An 18376-nucleotide genomic window follows, 5' to 3' on the forward strand; every position below is an offset into this window, starting at 1 on the left:
CCTCCGTCGGACAAGGTCGGTGTTCCCCTCTCGCCGCCTGCCCGTCAATATTTGTCCAGCACTTTACACTGGCCGGGAGGTGGGCCGCAGCAGAGAGAGGCGGGCGTGCATTAGCCAAACCTCGCTGTCCACTCAGGACATGAATAATGGCTTGTAGGACAAGCGCCCGCACTTCCTCACACACAGCTGAAGCTGCCAGAGAAAGAGCCGGCGGAGGCTGAAGCAGGTCGGGCTGCAGCGCCAGCCACTCCTGGCCGTTCTTCCTCTCTCCTAATCAATTACGACACATTAGCCAACATAATGAAGGATGTTTCTCTATCTGGTACACAGCACTCGCCGACTCAAATCTGTAATTAGAGGGGCTGAGTCGACTCCCAAGATTGCGCGCAGGAACAACAAACTAATTAAACAGCAGGAAGAGCGCGGAAGCAGCTGAACACAAGTCATTAATGTGCAGATTTGGGGTACAGGAGTTTGAATGAGGAGTGGGTGTGGCGGCGCACTGCCGCACCAAGAGCAGAAGCAGAAGCGAAAACGACAATTAATGTGGAAAACATGAGCCTTTACTTCTGCACAAATGCAAAAACAGTCAATTTAGCAGAAAATTGTACTTAATGGGAACCAGATCGAGCCATTTAAACTGTCACTATTTGTTTCTGGAATGAGTTTGGCAGAACATGGCTGTTAAAATTTCGACTACAGGAGGATTCCGGCATCTAGATGTGGCATGGTATTGTGACATCACGGCTGAGCGTGTATTGTAACCTACCTCCTGAACACACACAGGATCAAAGTACAATGACCCACTATTTTATCCAGGTGGTCTCAGTCAGACTTTAGCGCTTGCTGTGTAGCAGCAGGTGGACGAATCGTGTCCTTGTGGGACACTGCAATGAGATCATTGATCACCAGGCTGCTGTGTATTTACATGTGAGACAGAGACGATGACCAACAGAACCAGTCGTCGGAGAAGCGAAAAATGGACTGATTTACCGGAAAACAAGTTGGTCCCAAACTTATAATGGTTATCGCATCTGTTACCACATCTCCTCTGACAATTTCAAGCTTTATGCCATCAAACTAAGCACATCAAGATGACTGATATCAAGTGGAAAATCCCATCGTCTCACCACGGACCCGCCACACGCCTCCAGCTGCACCAGCATATAGCTGCCAGTGTGAATGATAAGAGCAACCTTTCTGCACCACTGTCAACAGGGCAGAAAATATATGCAGATGCAACATAAACACCCACCCTGACTGTGATCTAATGAGCAAACATTATACATAAATATACACCCCTGACGCTCAAATGTAAATGTATTTATTCATCCTATTATGCAACTGTTCACTTGGGTCTTAAGTCGTTCGGGCCAGAGGCGACTTCCACCCTCCACAGGTCGCAGGTCTATTATAAGAAAAACACACAGCCACTGCGCAATGTAAATATAAATATATATATATATATATATATATATATATATAGAGAGAGAGAGAGAGAGAGAGATAGAAAGAGAGAGAGAGAGTGTACTGTATATACATTTGAATATGCATATAGAACTACTCACACTCATGCCCACGTTTAATATCTGTTAATACACAAGAACATCAGCTCTGACTCATGCTCACACTCGCACACAGACATGGTGGCGTTACACTTGAACCGAGCTCCGCTCAAATCAAATATCAACCACAATAAGCTGCAGATCAAGTGCAACAGCCAGGTGGCTCAAGTGCCGTTTTAATGTCAGAGGTGCCCACTTTTTTTTTTTTTCTTTTTTCCCCAAAAGGACTGAGTGATCACAATCCAGTCCGCTGTTTAGGTGTTTTTCATCAACATTCTTTCCCACATTTACAAACTTCAGGTGGATTCATGTCACTGGCCACATCCCATGCAGCAAATACAAAAGTCACCAGCGATAACATTGCATCTTGCCGCTCGACCCACTCATTTGTTCCACTTGTAGCTCCATCTATAAGGACAACAAGTGTAACGCCGGCCAATGTGCTGTGTTTTTTCTTCCCATCTGCTGTCAGAAACATGGCTCAAACACAGCATAGTGCTAAACAAGTTACAAACCCATTTACATGGCAAAACCGCAGACATCTAGATATCTTAATATAAAATCACCATATTTGCCTCTTGTGCTGGGAGCTGCAGACGTAAATATCCCAAGCATTAAGATTCCCACCCCTTGTTTAGTATATTTTGAGAATAGACCTTTGATAGTAGAGTTAGCGTACACTACCACAAATGTCCTCCATGAGTGAATAAGAAGCAAAACCCTCCTCACACTTCATATATTTTCAGCTACATCCGATTATAAAGCTGCCAGTTCTCACCATTTTGCTCATACACTGGGGGCACTTGAAGAATGATCCATAATATGATGAGTGCCATTTTTCCACAACATCCTTGGACACTCGTACAATTATGAGTTCAATAATAAAATGCAAGTCATGACGCACCTGAGTGCTGCACAGACACATAGCTGGTAGTTATATGGTGGTTGGCTTCTCTCGGCAGCTCATTTCACAGCAGCTATTTATTGTGCCTTTTTCCTCGACTGCAGCCCGGCCGGCTGCTTTCTTCTTCCCGAGGACACTTTTTTTTGCCATTTCAAAGATTCGATTTCAATCTGTCCTCAACAACTGCAGTTACACCTCAACAACCATGTGGCTGTGAGAAATGCAGCGGCGATGGGATGACAGAAACCGTTTAACTGCGGCGGCTCTTGACAGGAAGTGACTGGACTTAAACACCAGTTAAAGCAAGGGCCGGCTGAGTGTTTTTAATGCCTGCATAGTTTTAAACCTCTCAAAGAGAATGGTGGAAAACTATATCCATGAACTGCAGTAATGGACGCTCAGAATGCTCAACACCTGAACTCATCCAACCCATCCAGCATTTGAGACCTCTTGCATTTGCGTGCCTAAAATGTCCACATTTATGAGAGTGAAAATGTCACTTTAGTAGAAAGCCTTTCAAAAGGAGGCAATCACAATCTGAGGAAAAGACCAACGCTGTCAACTCAAGCAGGCTATCGCAGCCATCTCCAGACCAATCCACGTCTGTCCTCCGTCGCCAAGTCTAACAATGGAAACGTTGCGTCATCGTTCAGGCAAGACCCGCCACTGTGACAGTGGGGACAAAAATGGAATGTATAAATCCAGACACAGCTGAAATGTGCTAATGCCAGAGTTGATGAAGTGCGCCTGAAGCGGGGGTCGCACATCAAGATTTTGAACATCTTCAATCATTTATTTATTTATTTATTTATTTACAAAGGACTCGGCACTGCACAGATTAATGTGAGGTTCTGCACATGGATAGGATGAAGGTAGTTTTGGGTGTTTTTTTTTAAATTATAAATACCATAATTTGTCACTCAGACACCTGAAGGAACGAACCAGGTGGAGAGAACTTGCCCCTTCATGTCTTCGTTTTGCTGTCGGATCGCTTCTTGATGGGCTACTTTCAGTTCCGCATCACAGTTTAAGTTGGGATGAAGCTTTTTAATCGTGACTAGTGAACACATTATGATCATCTCACCTGGGATTTTCAGGAGCTGCTTATCGAGACAAACTCACTCATAACACCCTGTTTCGTAAGATAGTGTTAGAAGAATTCTACGGCGGGTGGTCGCTGTTCTTGGTCAAATGAAATTGTTCAGTCAAATTGTTCAGTACCCCTCCTTAGCTGTGTCGATCTATTATAGTGCAGAGGTACCAATGAACACAAATGTACTTCACATTACTTCTACAAAATGGCAGTGTATTGCAAACGTCAAGAAAACAACTGACTGCATGTGCCTCGTAGTCTAGTTCTTATCCCACAGCCAGAGCGCTAGTTAACTATATGCTAGTACAGTAAATATTTAAAGTAAGCTGAGCAGAGGTACTAATGTGAGAGCTGATGACGGTGTATACTGCTTTAGAATGTTGTGTGAAAGTACAGTAAACCACTTGGCTCAGGTTCTTATGCATGGATAGTTAACAAGATCAAAGGAAAGACCCGTGAAGAAAGTGCCCTAGTTTGTTTGATTTTAAAAGACAAGAAGAGTTTTTAAATTTGGGATGCCAGATGTAGCGATAGCGGCTTCAGAAGGGAATGTTTGAGCTTGAGTTGAAACCAACCTCATTTAACCAGCAGCCATGCCGGGTTGAGTTGCAGGTAGGAACGCACCTTTGAAAAAGGCAGTTATGTTTCATTAATTTGGATGTGTGTTTTGGATCTGTGCTGCCGCCTCAGCGATGGCACAGCTGAATGCTAAACTAGCATCTGCAGCAGAGACTCCAGCTTCAGGCGCAAACAACTTAACACTGTAACTACAAGTAAATGTTGCATTTATGAAATCCGCCAAACTACTTTACCTCCCGCTTCCTCTGGGCCTCACATCCATCATCTCCACCAGATTTTTTCTCCCTCTCAGCTCTCTCTCCCGCCCCGCTACGCCTCTTTCATGACCAGTGTCACCGCAGCCTCGCGGCCAGGCGCACAGGAGCGGCGGCTGTTCTCCTCTGCGTTTCTAACCTCTGGCCAAAGCCACTCTCACCTCATTACCCGGCACTCAACCTCAAAGTCTCCTCTTAGATTTCCTGCACACAGCTGGGACGCAGCCACAGCCTCGCTGCAAACTATTCGCCACCCCGCTGAGCAGACATTTTATAATGAGATGTTAAAATAGCATTCAGGATCCTGCTTCTACCTTTTCATTTTAAGTGCTGAAATGTTGCTGCAAAGCCTTGGCACTTCATGATGTCGGAGTCACAAACTCGCTGGGAGAAAATGGTCGCTATTCTTTACTTCTTCACCCAGTGAGACGCCAGGAGGAAAGAGACAACTGAAGCAGCACGATTCGAGGGGGCAGCACTCGAAGCAAAGATGTCCAGACTGGCTCCTCCACCTGCTCTTCTGAGTGCCATTGCCAGGTCAGGTAAGAGACATAATCTCCCCAGCATGTTGAGGGTTCGGCCCAAGGACTCCTCCCATTTGGACAAAGCCGAGCACCTCTCACAGGGAAGGCGTCCTGATGAGACTACTTCATTTCTCTCAATGAAGAAGGGGGGTGGTTCTACTCTGAGCATCTCCTGGATGACTAAGCTCCACCCTGATGTCGTGGTCTACGGCTGGACGATTATGGCAAAAATGATAATCGAGATTATTTGGATTGATATCATAATTTTGACTATTCAATGATTCTATGTTTTGCAGTCATTGATGTTTCAAACTTCATTGAACAATGATCTATAATAAAACAATGTGTAAAATGTAAACAATAATTTAACAGTTATATTTAACCTTCATTATGTAGGTTAAATGTTTCTCTAGATACTAACAGAAACAGTGGGGACAAGAAAATAGTTCGAGTTGAGCTGGCACTTGACTGGGATGCTTAGTTTCTTCTGTGGTTCTGATCTTGCAAGAAGTGATTTCACATCCCAAGTTTTTTTTAGTCATTTCTCATGAGATCATGAGGAAAGTCACTCGTTAAATTATAAAACTTCCACATCAGAGCGCTCTTCCTGCGTCTCTGCGGCGTGATGTATGACGAGGAGCGCTTGTTTTCGTCACCCCTGTCTCAGGTTTGTTCTTATGCATTTATCCACTTCCAAATAATCACTGGTTTTTGAAACATCTCCAACAAGCAGCTATCACTGCTGTTGTGACTCAGAATGCTGGATGAGCGTCTGCTCCTCGGAAGTGAATACCATGCCGCTGTTGTACCGAGTCAGGAGCAGAACAGTGGATAATATTAGCGTCCAACACGCCGTGTAAATGGAGGCTCAAGCTCTCTCGCTGACAGGCAGAGCCTCGCGCTACTCTGCGTAGCAAGCTCACTGTGTCTTCCGGACGAGGCGTGGTGCAGTGTTTGGGTGCATCGGGACATCCGGCTAAATAATCGTTTCATGATGATTATCACATTTTCATAATCGGAGGAAGACATAATCATAATAAAAAAAAAAAAAATCGATCAATCGACCAGCCCTATCATGGTTGCTTCTAAACAAGTCCTCAAGAATGGTCTCAAACTCAGCTCATCCTCACAACGGTGGTTAAAAACCATTCAAACACAGGAAACATACGAGAGAACTTTAGAGGACATTTAGGAGCGACCTCTAAACCAAGAACCACTGTCCGACAGACAGAAGGGAGACTAAGAAGGCAGGTACTCCGCGCAGACGTGGAGATGAAAGAAAACCAGCCGGGGGACGCACAAACACCCTGGGCTTTAAAGCACAAAACTAATGACCTGCACACAGGATTTGTTGCATTATTAGGGAGGAGGATAACGATTTTCTCTCTCAAGTGTTTATGTTTAACCTGCTGCATGGTGGACCACTAAGTGTGCCGCATAAAAGCTCCTGGTGGCGACCTGCGAGCGCCGCGGCAGTAATGGGGCCCATCGCTGGCTGAAACTGCCTCTCATCAGCATCTGATTAATGACACGCCGCGCCGTAATGGTTCCACGTTCACAACATATTCACTTGCCTCTTCATCCCTGCGCCCCTGGAGAGGAACGGCAACAATGTGAGCCGTCGGGGCCCCCGACAAAAAAAAGAAAAAAAACACAGGACGCTCTCGCACCAAACTCAAATTCAAATACTCATTAAGAAAGACGTTTCCCTCTATTTCCATTCAGAAACGCAGCGCCACTGCGAGTGGGTGGACACTGAAACAATAGAACACAGAGGAGACGGGGAGGAAGCAAGGAAAGCATTCACGTCTCCATTTATCTGTATGGGAGTAAAGAATGGTTTCATTAGAAGGTAATTGTGGTTGATTGGCTGCTTGGCTTGAAGTGCCGGTGATTTATGCCGTCGCAGAAACAAGGGACGCGGCCTATATTGTGTAACTGCACGCACAGTCACGCCTGCGCAGCCGGACTCCTGTGGCAAAGACGGGGAGGAAATATAGATATCGTGTATGGCTTTTTTTGTGATGGATTGCAATTTCAGAGTCAGCACGAAGGGAGGGGGGCAGAAGTTCCAGGCGAAAAGCTGAGACGGATGAAGGCAAATTCCAACAGCCACAGGTTAAATAGAAGAGCAAACTGCTTTCCTTTGACTTTAAATTACACCAGAAGCATTGGACTGCAAATACAAAAGATCAGTGGACAACAACTGCCTCCAAGATCAATCCCAAACAAGAAAGCTAAGCTTTCCAACTTCAATTCAAAGTGATTAAATACAGTAATGATATAGAACACAGATCTCACCGACGAAGAGGCGTTTAAATGTATAAAGCAATCTAATATTGTGAATATACTGTGGTAAAGTGAAAGGAGGATGGAGCTCCTGGGACAAAAAGAGGGTCCACGAGAGCTGCAATCCAGGATCATTTAAAGACTTATAAAGACCATTTCCCTCCCTCCCAGGCTGCCGTTTGAGGAGGACTGGATTAGCATGCGCGAGCTAAAACCTCTGGTTATAGGTTCAACTCCAGGCCCGAGGGCCAAATAAAGCCCACAGTCATTTTGTGTGGACCACAGGAGCAATAAAAGCAAAAGCAGAAATCAAACTACAGTAATTTAAAATGAACCAAAACCCAATCGCCAGCAAAGCACTATGTCCTTACGTCAGACCATTGGAAATAAGCTTTCCAAAGGGGACAGTGACGCCGGATTGTGTTTATAGTACATGGTCCCCGTGACAGGAAGCCATTTATAGACCCTTCAACACGTGACTTTTGTTAAGCCTTTATGAGTGGATTGTCTTGGCCTGGTAAAGGAAGTTTCTCCCCTGTAGGACTGGATACACACACACACACACACACACACACGAGGTGCACAGTGAAAACAGGTATCATACTTTGTTGTATCTGTTGCGGCTAATTGACTCTTCGATGGTAACATCCTGTTTCCTTTCAGACCAACACCAGCTCATAATTACTGTTAATCTTCAACACAGTTCCGTCAAAACACCGACTACACGCTGACTGGGACACGTCCCTGGTGCTCTGACACGATCCGCGAGCAGCTCTGTGAAGACCCTGTTAGGAACGGCTCCCAGAACGCAAAGTAATCTGGAACAAAATGGCGAATCTCCAAGCCGTTTCATTGTTCAGTGAGACGATCCCCTTGATACAGCGACAAAGGCTCAAACCCAGCGCTATCATGCTAAAAGCTAATAAAGTTGTCAGCGTGCGAGCTACCTAGCGAACTAAGCAATTGGTTTCCGGGCAAAATTAAGCAACGTCAAGATAAATATCCTTTAAAGATGTCAACCTCGCAGCAGAAAGGGAATAAATAAAAAGTGACAAGAGGAAAAAAATAGATCTCAGTAAAGCTGCTTTTAGATTTGATGGCATCTTGTCAAAGATTTAAATATTTATTTACTTAATTACTTAAGAATACCTTTGAGGATAGCAGACAGCTCTCAGGCAATTTTTGTTTTCCTCGCCTGGGTATGATTTACATTCTGCTCGCTGGCCATCGTCTTTAAAAAAAAAAAAAACATCTTGAGAACATCAGAAAACAAGCGCAGGCTCATCCAAACCACTTCACAGTGATGGAAGATTTGGATCTCCTGTGTGGAGAAGAAAGGATACCACGTGCTTCATAAGAGTCGAGGGCTGCTGGAAACCCTCACAGCATCAATTATGGAAACTTTGACATCTTCACACGAGTGTGCAGTCAAGGAACTTTAGCGGATCACAAAGTTGTGATGGCAAGGGAGGAGTGTGTAAATATAGACAAATATATGTGTCATTGTGTGTTTATTTTGGTGTTGAAATGTGTCTGCATCAGTTAAGACATCTGTGTGTTTCATAATTTCCTGTCTTTTAGCTCACGTGCACGTGTCAGTGTGTTTTCTCCTTCTCATCAGGAGCATTCACACCTCAACTCTGCAGCGTGTTAAACAGTGTTTCTCTTCTGAACACGTGTTGTTGTGTCTCCGTGTGTGTGTATACAGCAGCAGTATTTATGTTCGCTGCTGAATAGCATGTGTGCCAATCGATACCGTTTCAGCAAAGGACACTTAGAGCGGATTGGAGGCTAAATCCAAGATGGCATGAAAGACAACATGACAGAAACACTTGCTGCTCAACCTGAGAGGGGCTCAGTGTGACATCCACCCGGGCTGGGAGACACAAACATCCCTGTGCGCACGGGAAGAGCTTCTTCAAATACAGTTAAAACCATTTACACACTGCGACATCAAAGACAAACTAATGAGTTATTGACCGGTGAGTCTGCATCCCTCCCCAGGCGCACACACGTCTACTCCGCAGTGTAAGCGCCGTCCTTGTCACAGCGGAGCCATGTGTGCGATAACGCCGCTGTTCAACCATGTGTTTGTGTGTGTTTGCGCCTTCACCGGGCGGACTGTGTGTACTCAACTCATTATTAGAGGTTTAGCGTGAGCTCGACAGTCAGTCAGGCTCCAGTCAGAGGAGTCAGCTTAAGGGCTCATCGGCGCTCCCTGAGGAGACACTAAATACCATCAGCCGTTTAAATCCATCCATGACCACTTTAAATATGTAGCACACACACTCACTCCATTTTTTAATAAGGCTCTGAGCAAGACAGAGGAGGGGAAAAAAAAAAGAGTTGGAGGGAAAGAGAAAAGGGGGCAGAAGGAGGGAAGACGAGGGGAAAGGAGGAGAGGCGAGTCTGTTGCATTGATTCCTTGGCAGCTTGGCACCGGCCCTGATTCGCCTGGAAAAGCCACAGATGTGTCAGAGCCAGTTAGGCACGCACGAGGAGAGAGAGAGAGAGCACATGCGCACGCACAAAACCACATATGTGCACAACATATACACACGCTCTCGGTGGAATGCCCACAAAAAAGACAAGACAGCAAAAAGCGTCTGCGAGTGTGTGTGGATTACAAAGACGGCTTGTGGCTGATGCAAACGGTTTTGACGCTTTTCAGGGGAAACCAGGTATCTCTCCCTGAAGGGGAACTGAAACGATAGACGCCTCGTTGACAAATATTTGAGAGTGAAAAATACATTTTTTTTAATGCAATACATTCTCTAAACTCAGATAATATAGCGCAGTAAATGTATATAGTGTCAATCACACCTGAATACGAGCCACAAGGTTAAAAAGAAAAATCAATATTGACATATACATATATGGAGTGACTGATTTCCATATTGCGCCTAAAATGCACGAGGAAACATCACCTCTGAACTGGCTTTGAAAAAGAGGTTCCGATTAATGATGGTTCTCGGGGGCCTGCACTTCTTGCTTGTTGGAAACATAATGTTTGATAAGTGAAGACGACACTCATGTGAACCAGACTCTCAGCTACTCTCATCCACCATGTTTTGCGTGCTTAGAAAGACTCCTTACCTTTCAGCCGAGGTACAAACAGATCAGCTAAAAGCTCCAGTTTGCAGCTCACGGCAGCAACATTTAAAAAGCAGTAACACAATCGGCAGGAGACCAACCCTTCAGAAAGATGATCAGTGGCGAGGAAACTCCACTCCACTGGATGCAAATCTTGACTTCCTTCTAGGGATCCAGACTGAGCGGCCTCTGAGCTGGCTGCACAGGCAGATGTTTTCCTTCTCAAGCTTTTCTAAATAAAGCATCAACACCTGCTGGCTCCGCACACCTGGACCAAGTCTTCAAGCAGGAGAAGATTGTCGTGATCTTTGCCGAGTTATTTGATTCAGATTTCTCACAGATGATTAACTCATCTATCCATGAATATGACTCAGACTACCTGCATTTCAGAGTCATTTCTGACCTACATCCAGCAGCAAAAGAGCCCCAGGCAGTCATCCTGGGTGGCCCCTGTAGCTCTCGCTATCGAGCGTTTATTTACATTGTCACTGCTCTGAACTTCAGCAGACAGTTCCCTTAAATGTTTTTAAAACAAGCAAGATTAATTTGCAAATAATTGCCAACGGTGACAGCTTAATCCACCGGAGTGACGGCTCCCCGCCACGCTGACGTCGCGAAATAGCTCATCTTGACGGATAAACAGCATAAAAGACCCCATCTACATAAAGATGAGAGACTGAAACAGAAAACGTATGCCCCTAAGGTGGAGAAGTAGGTAAACAAAATGAGAGTTTTCTTCCAAAACGATGAAGTTTGTCGATTAAAACGCCAGTTATAATTTGGAAGGTACTGTTAAATACCATGCTCTGGCAGAAATGTGTGAGTCACACACTCTGAGAACAAGCCAGCATCTTGAGCAATTATTCTGTTTGACTGGCTCAGTGGTCACTCTGAGCTGGGCTGATGTTGAAGGCAAGCATCTCAGAGAATTCTGTAGAACATCTCATATTTCCTACAGACGTCTCAAAGTAGCTGTCACACCATTTTATTTCAATTAGGACGGGGCGGAGTTGCTGGAGGGCTACTGTGGTCACCCGACTATGACTGCAGAGACCCTCTGGATGCTACTTGACAAGCATCCCTCTGTGACTGCTAACATCGACTCGATCATGCAGAATAATGCCACACAATATTTGGAGCACGGCAGCTCTGCACCTGTGGTCAGCAGTTGCAACTTCAACCTGCTTTAATCTTTCCACAGGTTTGCCACTGGCTTCCATAGGACGCCACTGTCTGTTTCAAGACTCGGGTTCCTTCCCAGCATGCAACCATTGACATGGTAAAACCTGTCAATTTGCCCTCCATAAGCTGCTCTTTGCACCAGACAGCCAATAGTCTTGTTTAAGTTGACAATCCAAGATTGACTTCTTCCAAATGTAGCAACAAACTGGAGCTAAATGATCAGGTCCAACCGGGTTCCACCTTCTAGTTTGAATTTTGCTTTCACTTTATTGCAAGCGTCTTAAAGCCTGAGGGCCAGACTGACACTGACAACGCTCAACTCAGCTTCACTCGTACCTGTGCGTCACCAGTGTTGACTGACAATCTCCACATAACAGATGGGTGTCGATCAACAACCAACACCAGCTTCAACCCAGGAAATGGTCTCCCTCCTCTTGACAGGAACGTGACAGGAACCCGGTGATCCCACCTGACAGACTGAACAGCCGGTTAGTCGGGAAGCCGTCTGACTCACTGACCGAGAGGACGACAGCTCATCACCCGCTGCCTGGCCTGAACTCGGATCCATTAACACTGAAGACAAAAGCTAAATTGTGTCACACCCGGGTCAAACAGTGACACATGGAAGCTCAAACACTCTGCTGTGATCTAGATGAGACATGGAATGTTTAAACCATTCCTGTCGCACACGAACCCGGTGCACAGACCTTCGGCTGACTTTGACTGTCAGCGCAGACACAATAGGACAATCGCACGTTCTTTGACACACCAGCGAGGAATGTTAATCACCGTAGAAAGCCATTATCTTCACATCCTCCCGCTCCCTCCCTCCGTTTGTCTTCCTCATTTCTTTCAAAAAGCTGACAAACTCATTGCTCGTTGCACGAAAGTCGCACTGTTTCATCGAGCCTACATGTGGAGAGAGACAGACATGAGGCTGGTGAGATAAGAGTAGAAAAAAAAACCCTGAATAAATCTGAGAAGTGAATGAACTGCGGACCGTTGTGTGCCTGTCAGGGGTGGAACAGAATGCATAATAAGGTAAAACATCTCCATTCTTACTCCAGATGTAATTACAGATATGCTGGTGTGTAATACCGGCTTCTTATTTTTGGAAGAAAGACGATTTTTAGGACTATTTTGAACCACCAGGGTAACAGAGAATGTTCTGTCTGCACGTGGGCTCTCGCAGTCACCTGCTGCCACCAATGGAACTAAATATGAGAGAAATTTCGAAAGGCAACAAAGACAATGTACTGTCTCAGCGCTGTCACACCTTTGAGCAATACTGGCTCATGTGACCCTTTTAATTATTGCCAATAAAAAAATTATTAAAATTAAAATTATTTTTTCTTATTTATTTATATTTCCCTGACAGCCACCAACAGTTGTAAAAATAAATATGAAAATATCATGTTGCTCACCAGTATTAAATTATATTAAATATTTTGAAGTCAATCTATACTTATTTGACTACAATTTATAATAGGGAACATATATAACAATAAACAAACTACTGAATATTAGCCACGTACAGCATGAGCTGCAATGAATCATGAGTATAGGACTATATTTTGCCCTGGAACGGTCCGGAAAAGTCAAGAGTCACTCTAAACACCATCATAACTACTGATTCTTAACAGTAAACAAGCATGTATTAATTGTGTATTACTCTGAATAAATTCCATCTCATGTCACACAAAAAACGACCAGTGAATAGTACAGGTCTGACCCCTCCTCACCACAGTCCTAGTGCAGAGTGTGACCCCAGTGGAAAGTCAACAGCTCTGCTCGAGAAACTCAGACTGCAGCTGAAGAAAACAGCCAGTGAGACAGCCCTGATTCTGAGCCTCCGTTTCTTTCATTTGGGTTTTCACAAGCACTGAGAGTTATTGATTCGCTCTGGCTTTGGAATGTCTGTCCGGGCTGAAGCTGCTCGATAAACTGAAAAATTGCTGTCCTGACCAATTAAGCTTTTAATGTTACATTCCCAGCAGCCATTGTCACAGTACTCCATGTTACAACAGATGCTGTTTCGCAATTTGCTCTGCGCTCATTTCTCTGTGGAGTTCACGAGTGCGGCGCTCAGAAATCAATGGCCACTTTAAGTAAGTGAGGATCTCAAAAAAATACTTTCACAATGGCTGGCTTTCCCAGATGCATTTGCTCTCTGTGTGCGCTCTGTGAGAGTTTCTCCCCCCGCAGTCAGACTAGTCATCGATGATGCCGTCCATCGAGTCACCACATTTGTGTCTGGGCAGAAGCTCCAGCCTGGTACAGGGGGATTTAACATGGCGAAGCACTGACACATATTTTCTTGCCAACAAACTGATAATCAATGAAGAAATTGTTCAGAAAGTTTTTACCAGAGTATTTTGGAGTATCTATGACAGCCGTCAGACGGGATGCTGTCACTTGCAAACGTCTTCCTGTGGGTTTTCATTGCTTACTGCTTAACTAGCATTGCAATGCCTGTTCTACAGCGTGAATCCTCCACAACATGTGAGTGCATGTGCTCACTCAAGAATGCTTTCCTAATTTCAAATATAAGCATGAGGGAAAAAAAAGTGTTTTTCCAGTCACATCTCTCCTGTCATGAGCCGATGTGTTTGTACAGTCATCAAGTGTGTGCGCGGTATGGGTGTGTGTCTGCCTCAGCAGTGACACACTCCTCGCCGGTGCCTACAGGAAGTGCCACATTCCTCCTGAATTTCATGCATAAGGCTGAATGTCAACATTGATGCATAATTTTTGCAGTGAAATGCTAAATGTCACCAAACACTGGGCTCGGTTTCGACTGACAGCGGCCCTGCAGTCACCGGAGGACGCGCAGGCGGCCGCCGCGCTGACCATCAGGCCAGGGCCGAGGGGCTGCGGCGACAGAGACTCTGTTGTGGCATGAGTTGGGGTTAAGGCGACAAGGAGGATCGGAGGGTAATGAAATAAGATTTGGACCAAGAAAAGCAGCGGCGGTTGTTTTTTCTCCGCTGCTGTTTGCCTTCACGAAAATACGCTTGAAAAAGAAGCTGAAGTGCTGCTCCTGGCATTGCGATCTCACTTCCTGTCACAGCAGCATCTTATCTACAAGCCTTGGGAAGAAATATGAAATTAAGACGAGAGCTGCATCTTGTTTTTGCATAAATTAAGCTAAGTTCCTGTTTTAAATGAAATTATTACTGATGGACCATTCTGTGAAATTGGAGCCATTTCCATCCAGGACAAGCTATCTTGAAAAACATTCACATTATGTAAGACATTATGACCGGCAACAAAAATATTTTCCTCCGACATAAATCCCTTTACTGATTATTTTAGCACGCCATAACAGATGCTCTCCACTCCATATTGCATGCATTTACCTCAAAACAATATTTTAAAATGTCCTCAATAAGATACAAGATACAGATCTGTAATTTCATCACAGTAGGTAGCGTTGCAGTCCAGACCACCAAACATAAGACTGTGACCAGAGCAAACAGAGATCAAGACCAAGACGTTTAAGGCATGCGATCGTGTTGAGTTTCGGTCTCCATCTGGGTGTTGATCTTTTCCCCTCACTGACCTTGGTCTTGGCACGGTTGCTGGCCTTCAAAGTCTTGGTTTTGGTCTCTGCATGGTTTGGTCAGGAGTTCTTCACCACAACGCTACATTGAAGGTCGGACTCCTCCATTTAAGGTAGACTGTTTAGGATGTACAATTCACTGATCCTAACCAGACCCTCCACCACCTTGTTGGTCCTGGGAGTACACTGTACGTGATAAAATAGACTAGTAAGGATCACTTTGTTGTTTGTGGTGTCAGTTATCAAACACAATTGTCTTGCAACCGTGAGTAGAATGTGATAAAAAAAAAAAAACTGTTGCACTGTACTTTTATTGACCGATTTCCTGCACGAATGATCCGCTCAACTCCAAAATGACCGGCACCACAATCCTATTAAATTGTGTGGGGAACTTGCTGGCTTTAGACCTCGGCTCCTGCTGTTTGTGATGTCACTTGAAGAAAAAGTGTAATAGCCAGAACATCCTAGTGTTACAGGGGTTTAAAGACAGACATTTATCAAGAAGAGGAAATTCTCATGTTATTATTATTTCAAGAGTCTAATTTTAACAGTGAAATTAAACAAAACCACGGATCACTTTAAATGAACATGATAAAAAAAGCATAGGCTTTATTTTCATAATTGAAACATGTTACGTAACTCACAGCACTTCACAATTTTGAAATAAATTTTTTACTTGTCTGAGGGTTTATGAAAGAGCAGACACAAAAGACCCAGGTTTAGCACCTCCAGCAGAAGATGAAGGAGAGACCCCACACATTCATTCCTCATGGTCATGAACGGCTCATACCAAGCAAGATTCATATCAGCCACTTGCAGTTCTGCAAGTGAGCTGCTGGCTGCTGCTAAGTCTCACTGGTGCTGAGCGTCTCCTGGCTATTATACGAGTTTAATCTGTATTCCATGCGGCTTCTATATTTAGCAGCAGATTGTTTGAGGAAAACAAACTCATATATGTCGAAGAAACGCAAATAAATAATTCACCGCTCGCTCCGAAATGTTCCTCGTTACGCAAATATTGGCCACAGAATCCAGCGCAAGCTTTATTTTATCGCTGCGGATATCAGATTATCACGTGTGAATTATTCATGTACTTTCACAAGAAATACTTATCGGACCCCAAACAGGCTGAATATTCCGAGCCGACATTCAAAGGCTGATCCGGCCCGATTAGACTCGTACTCCTTTCAAACTTTGCCTGGCACTGACTTTGAGTTTTCTTTTTTTGGGTGGTGTTTCACACCGAAGCAAGGCGAGTGTGGACAGGTTAGCAGGGCCTGGGGCGGTGACGAGGACTGGCGAAATTGCAGTAAGGAGTCTGGGGACTGACGAATGCTCCACATTCCACGCACGCCGACTCTCGCACTTCCCCTCATCAGCCGCTTATTTTACAAATATACTTTCATTTTTGAGCGTTAACATTCTGTATGAGTGCGAGAGTGAAGCTGGAAATTATTCACGAAGTGAATTATGAATACAGATATTCAAAAACACACTTTAATTCAACATATTTGAGTAAAGGTTAATTTATTATTCATTCAGTTAAACACAATTTACTGTGCATTATTCATAGATTTCTTACAAATCTAACTGAGCTGATGCTCTTAATATAAATCCAAAAGTTACCGAGTGATACAGCTGCTATTGTTTATTACAAGCGTCGTGATGTTGATACAGAAGATGCTGCAGCGATAAAACACGATGAAATGCTTGCAGATTCTATCTCTGATCAGCATTGTTCATGATCATTTCAAAAATCACTCCGACCAGCTGACGCACCGACAACAAGCCAATAACTCTCCTGGTTTACGAGTACAGTGTAGAACAAGAGCCACTAAGTCGCCACGGCAACAGCAAACAAAGCAGCGGTGTCACACTCACACCGGTCGTGAGCCCATGACGCCAACAAATCCCTCTCTCACGAGTGGAAGCTCGCGTCCACCTTCGAGACGGTCTTCAGTGCAAGTCAGCGGTTTAATACGACCACCTCTGATGCACAATCTGCTTGTTTTCATCAGTGAATCACACCCCTGGATGAATGTAGTATTGAGATTTGTATTCACAGGACGACTTCAGTGGTGAATTATGGCCGGTCATGTGACCTGTCCCCCGCCCACGACACCTTTATCACCCCTCTGAGAAAATAAGAGGAGGATTAAATAAATGAATACGCAACAATTCACATTCACACAAGATCAATATCAGAGACGTCCTATAGCAACAGTGTTGAGGCGGACATTTTCAACTCAATCCAAGCAGTGGGCCGAACAAAAGTTGTATTTAGTGAGCAGTTCCTGACAGATGTTTTAGCATGAAGCACCTCTGTTGTTCACCATGACCTCACCTCACAAGAAAAAAATGGTTTTTCTTCAAACCTCCAAATCAATATTTTGGAATTTTCTGTTTCAAACATCCAGTTTTTGGGTAACTTTAAATGACAATGAACTGAATTTGAATTTGCATTTTAAGGTCTGGCAGGCCATATTAAAAGACAGAGAGGGCCTGAATTGGCCCCTCGACCTTGAGTTTGACACTACACTAGCCCGACAATAATGCAAGACCAAATAAAAGATTCCTGACTTGTTGAGACAGGCACAGCAATGAGGAAGCCCTTGATAATATAATACTTCAGCAGAATGACGGCTGTTTTTTCCTCGGAATAAATGCCACCCACACATCCAAAGTGAAACAGTTGAACACTCATATTTTCATTTTAATTAAACCAATGACACGGACTGCAGGTTTTACTTACAAAATATTATTCGGGTTAGACCTAGTTTAAAAGGTTCCGAACTATTTAAAATGCTTCACTTCCTTCCACTTGAGCGCCAAGCTGCAGGCGGAAAAAATTTACAACCATTTAGAAGACACCGGCAGAAACAAAAATACCAGCATAAAAATGCAAAAACACACACAGACCGGGGTTTTGAGGACAGATGAAAGAGAGGGAACACAAAATTTAAGAAGCCAGTGATGCACATAGATGGCTTAAACTCTTCCTCCGAGGCAGGCGACCACCAGCTGAGTGTCCCATATGAAAAACTGCCCCATTAATATGTATGCAGGGAGACGAAGTCAAGCCAAAAACACAGCACAAGCAGGCAGCAACAGTCGCATAAATAGATTTGATTGTTGCTGAATTCTCAAGAGCTCCTTCTTATGGCCTTAGAGGTTCACATTGTGAGTAATGAGGAGCATCTCCAGTCCGAGAGGCTGCTGAATAAAAGACGGGATGGAGGGACGGTTGAGAGGGCATGAGAGCAGCAAGAGGAGAGGGAGGGAGAGCACAAAAGAAAAGAGAAATATGAAGTCACTGTCATCTCATTTTTCC

The 18376-nt window shown here is 44.4% G+C and overlaps 1 protein-coding gene across 1 annotated transcript in view; it reads right to left on the minus strand.

Moving 5' to 3' along the window:
* The window catches only part of si:ch73-22o12.1 (nectin-2), a 105112-nt gene that overhangs the window by 13689 nt on the left and 73047 nt on the right, over positions 1 to 18376 (minus strand). The window lies entirely within an intron of this gene.

This window comes from Synchiropus splendidus, chromosome 12, assembly GCF_027744825.2.
Source record: "Synchiropus splendidus isolate RoL2022-P1 chromosome 12, RoL_Sspl_1.0, whole genome shotgun sequence".
NCBI lineage: Eukaryota > Metazoa > Chordata > Actinopteri > Syngnathiformes > Callionymidae > Synchiropus > Synchiropus splendidus.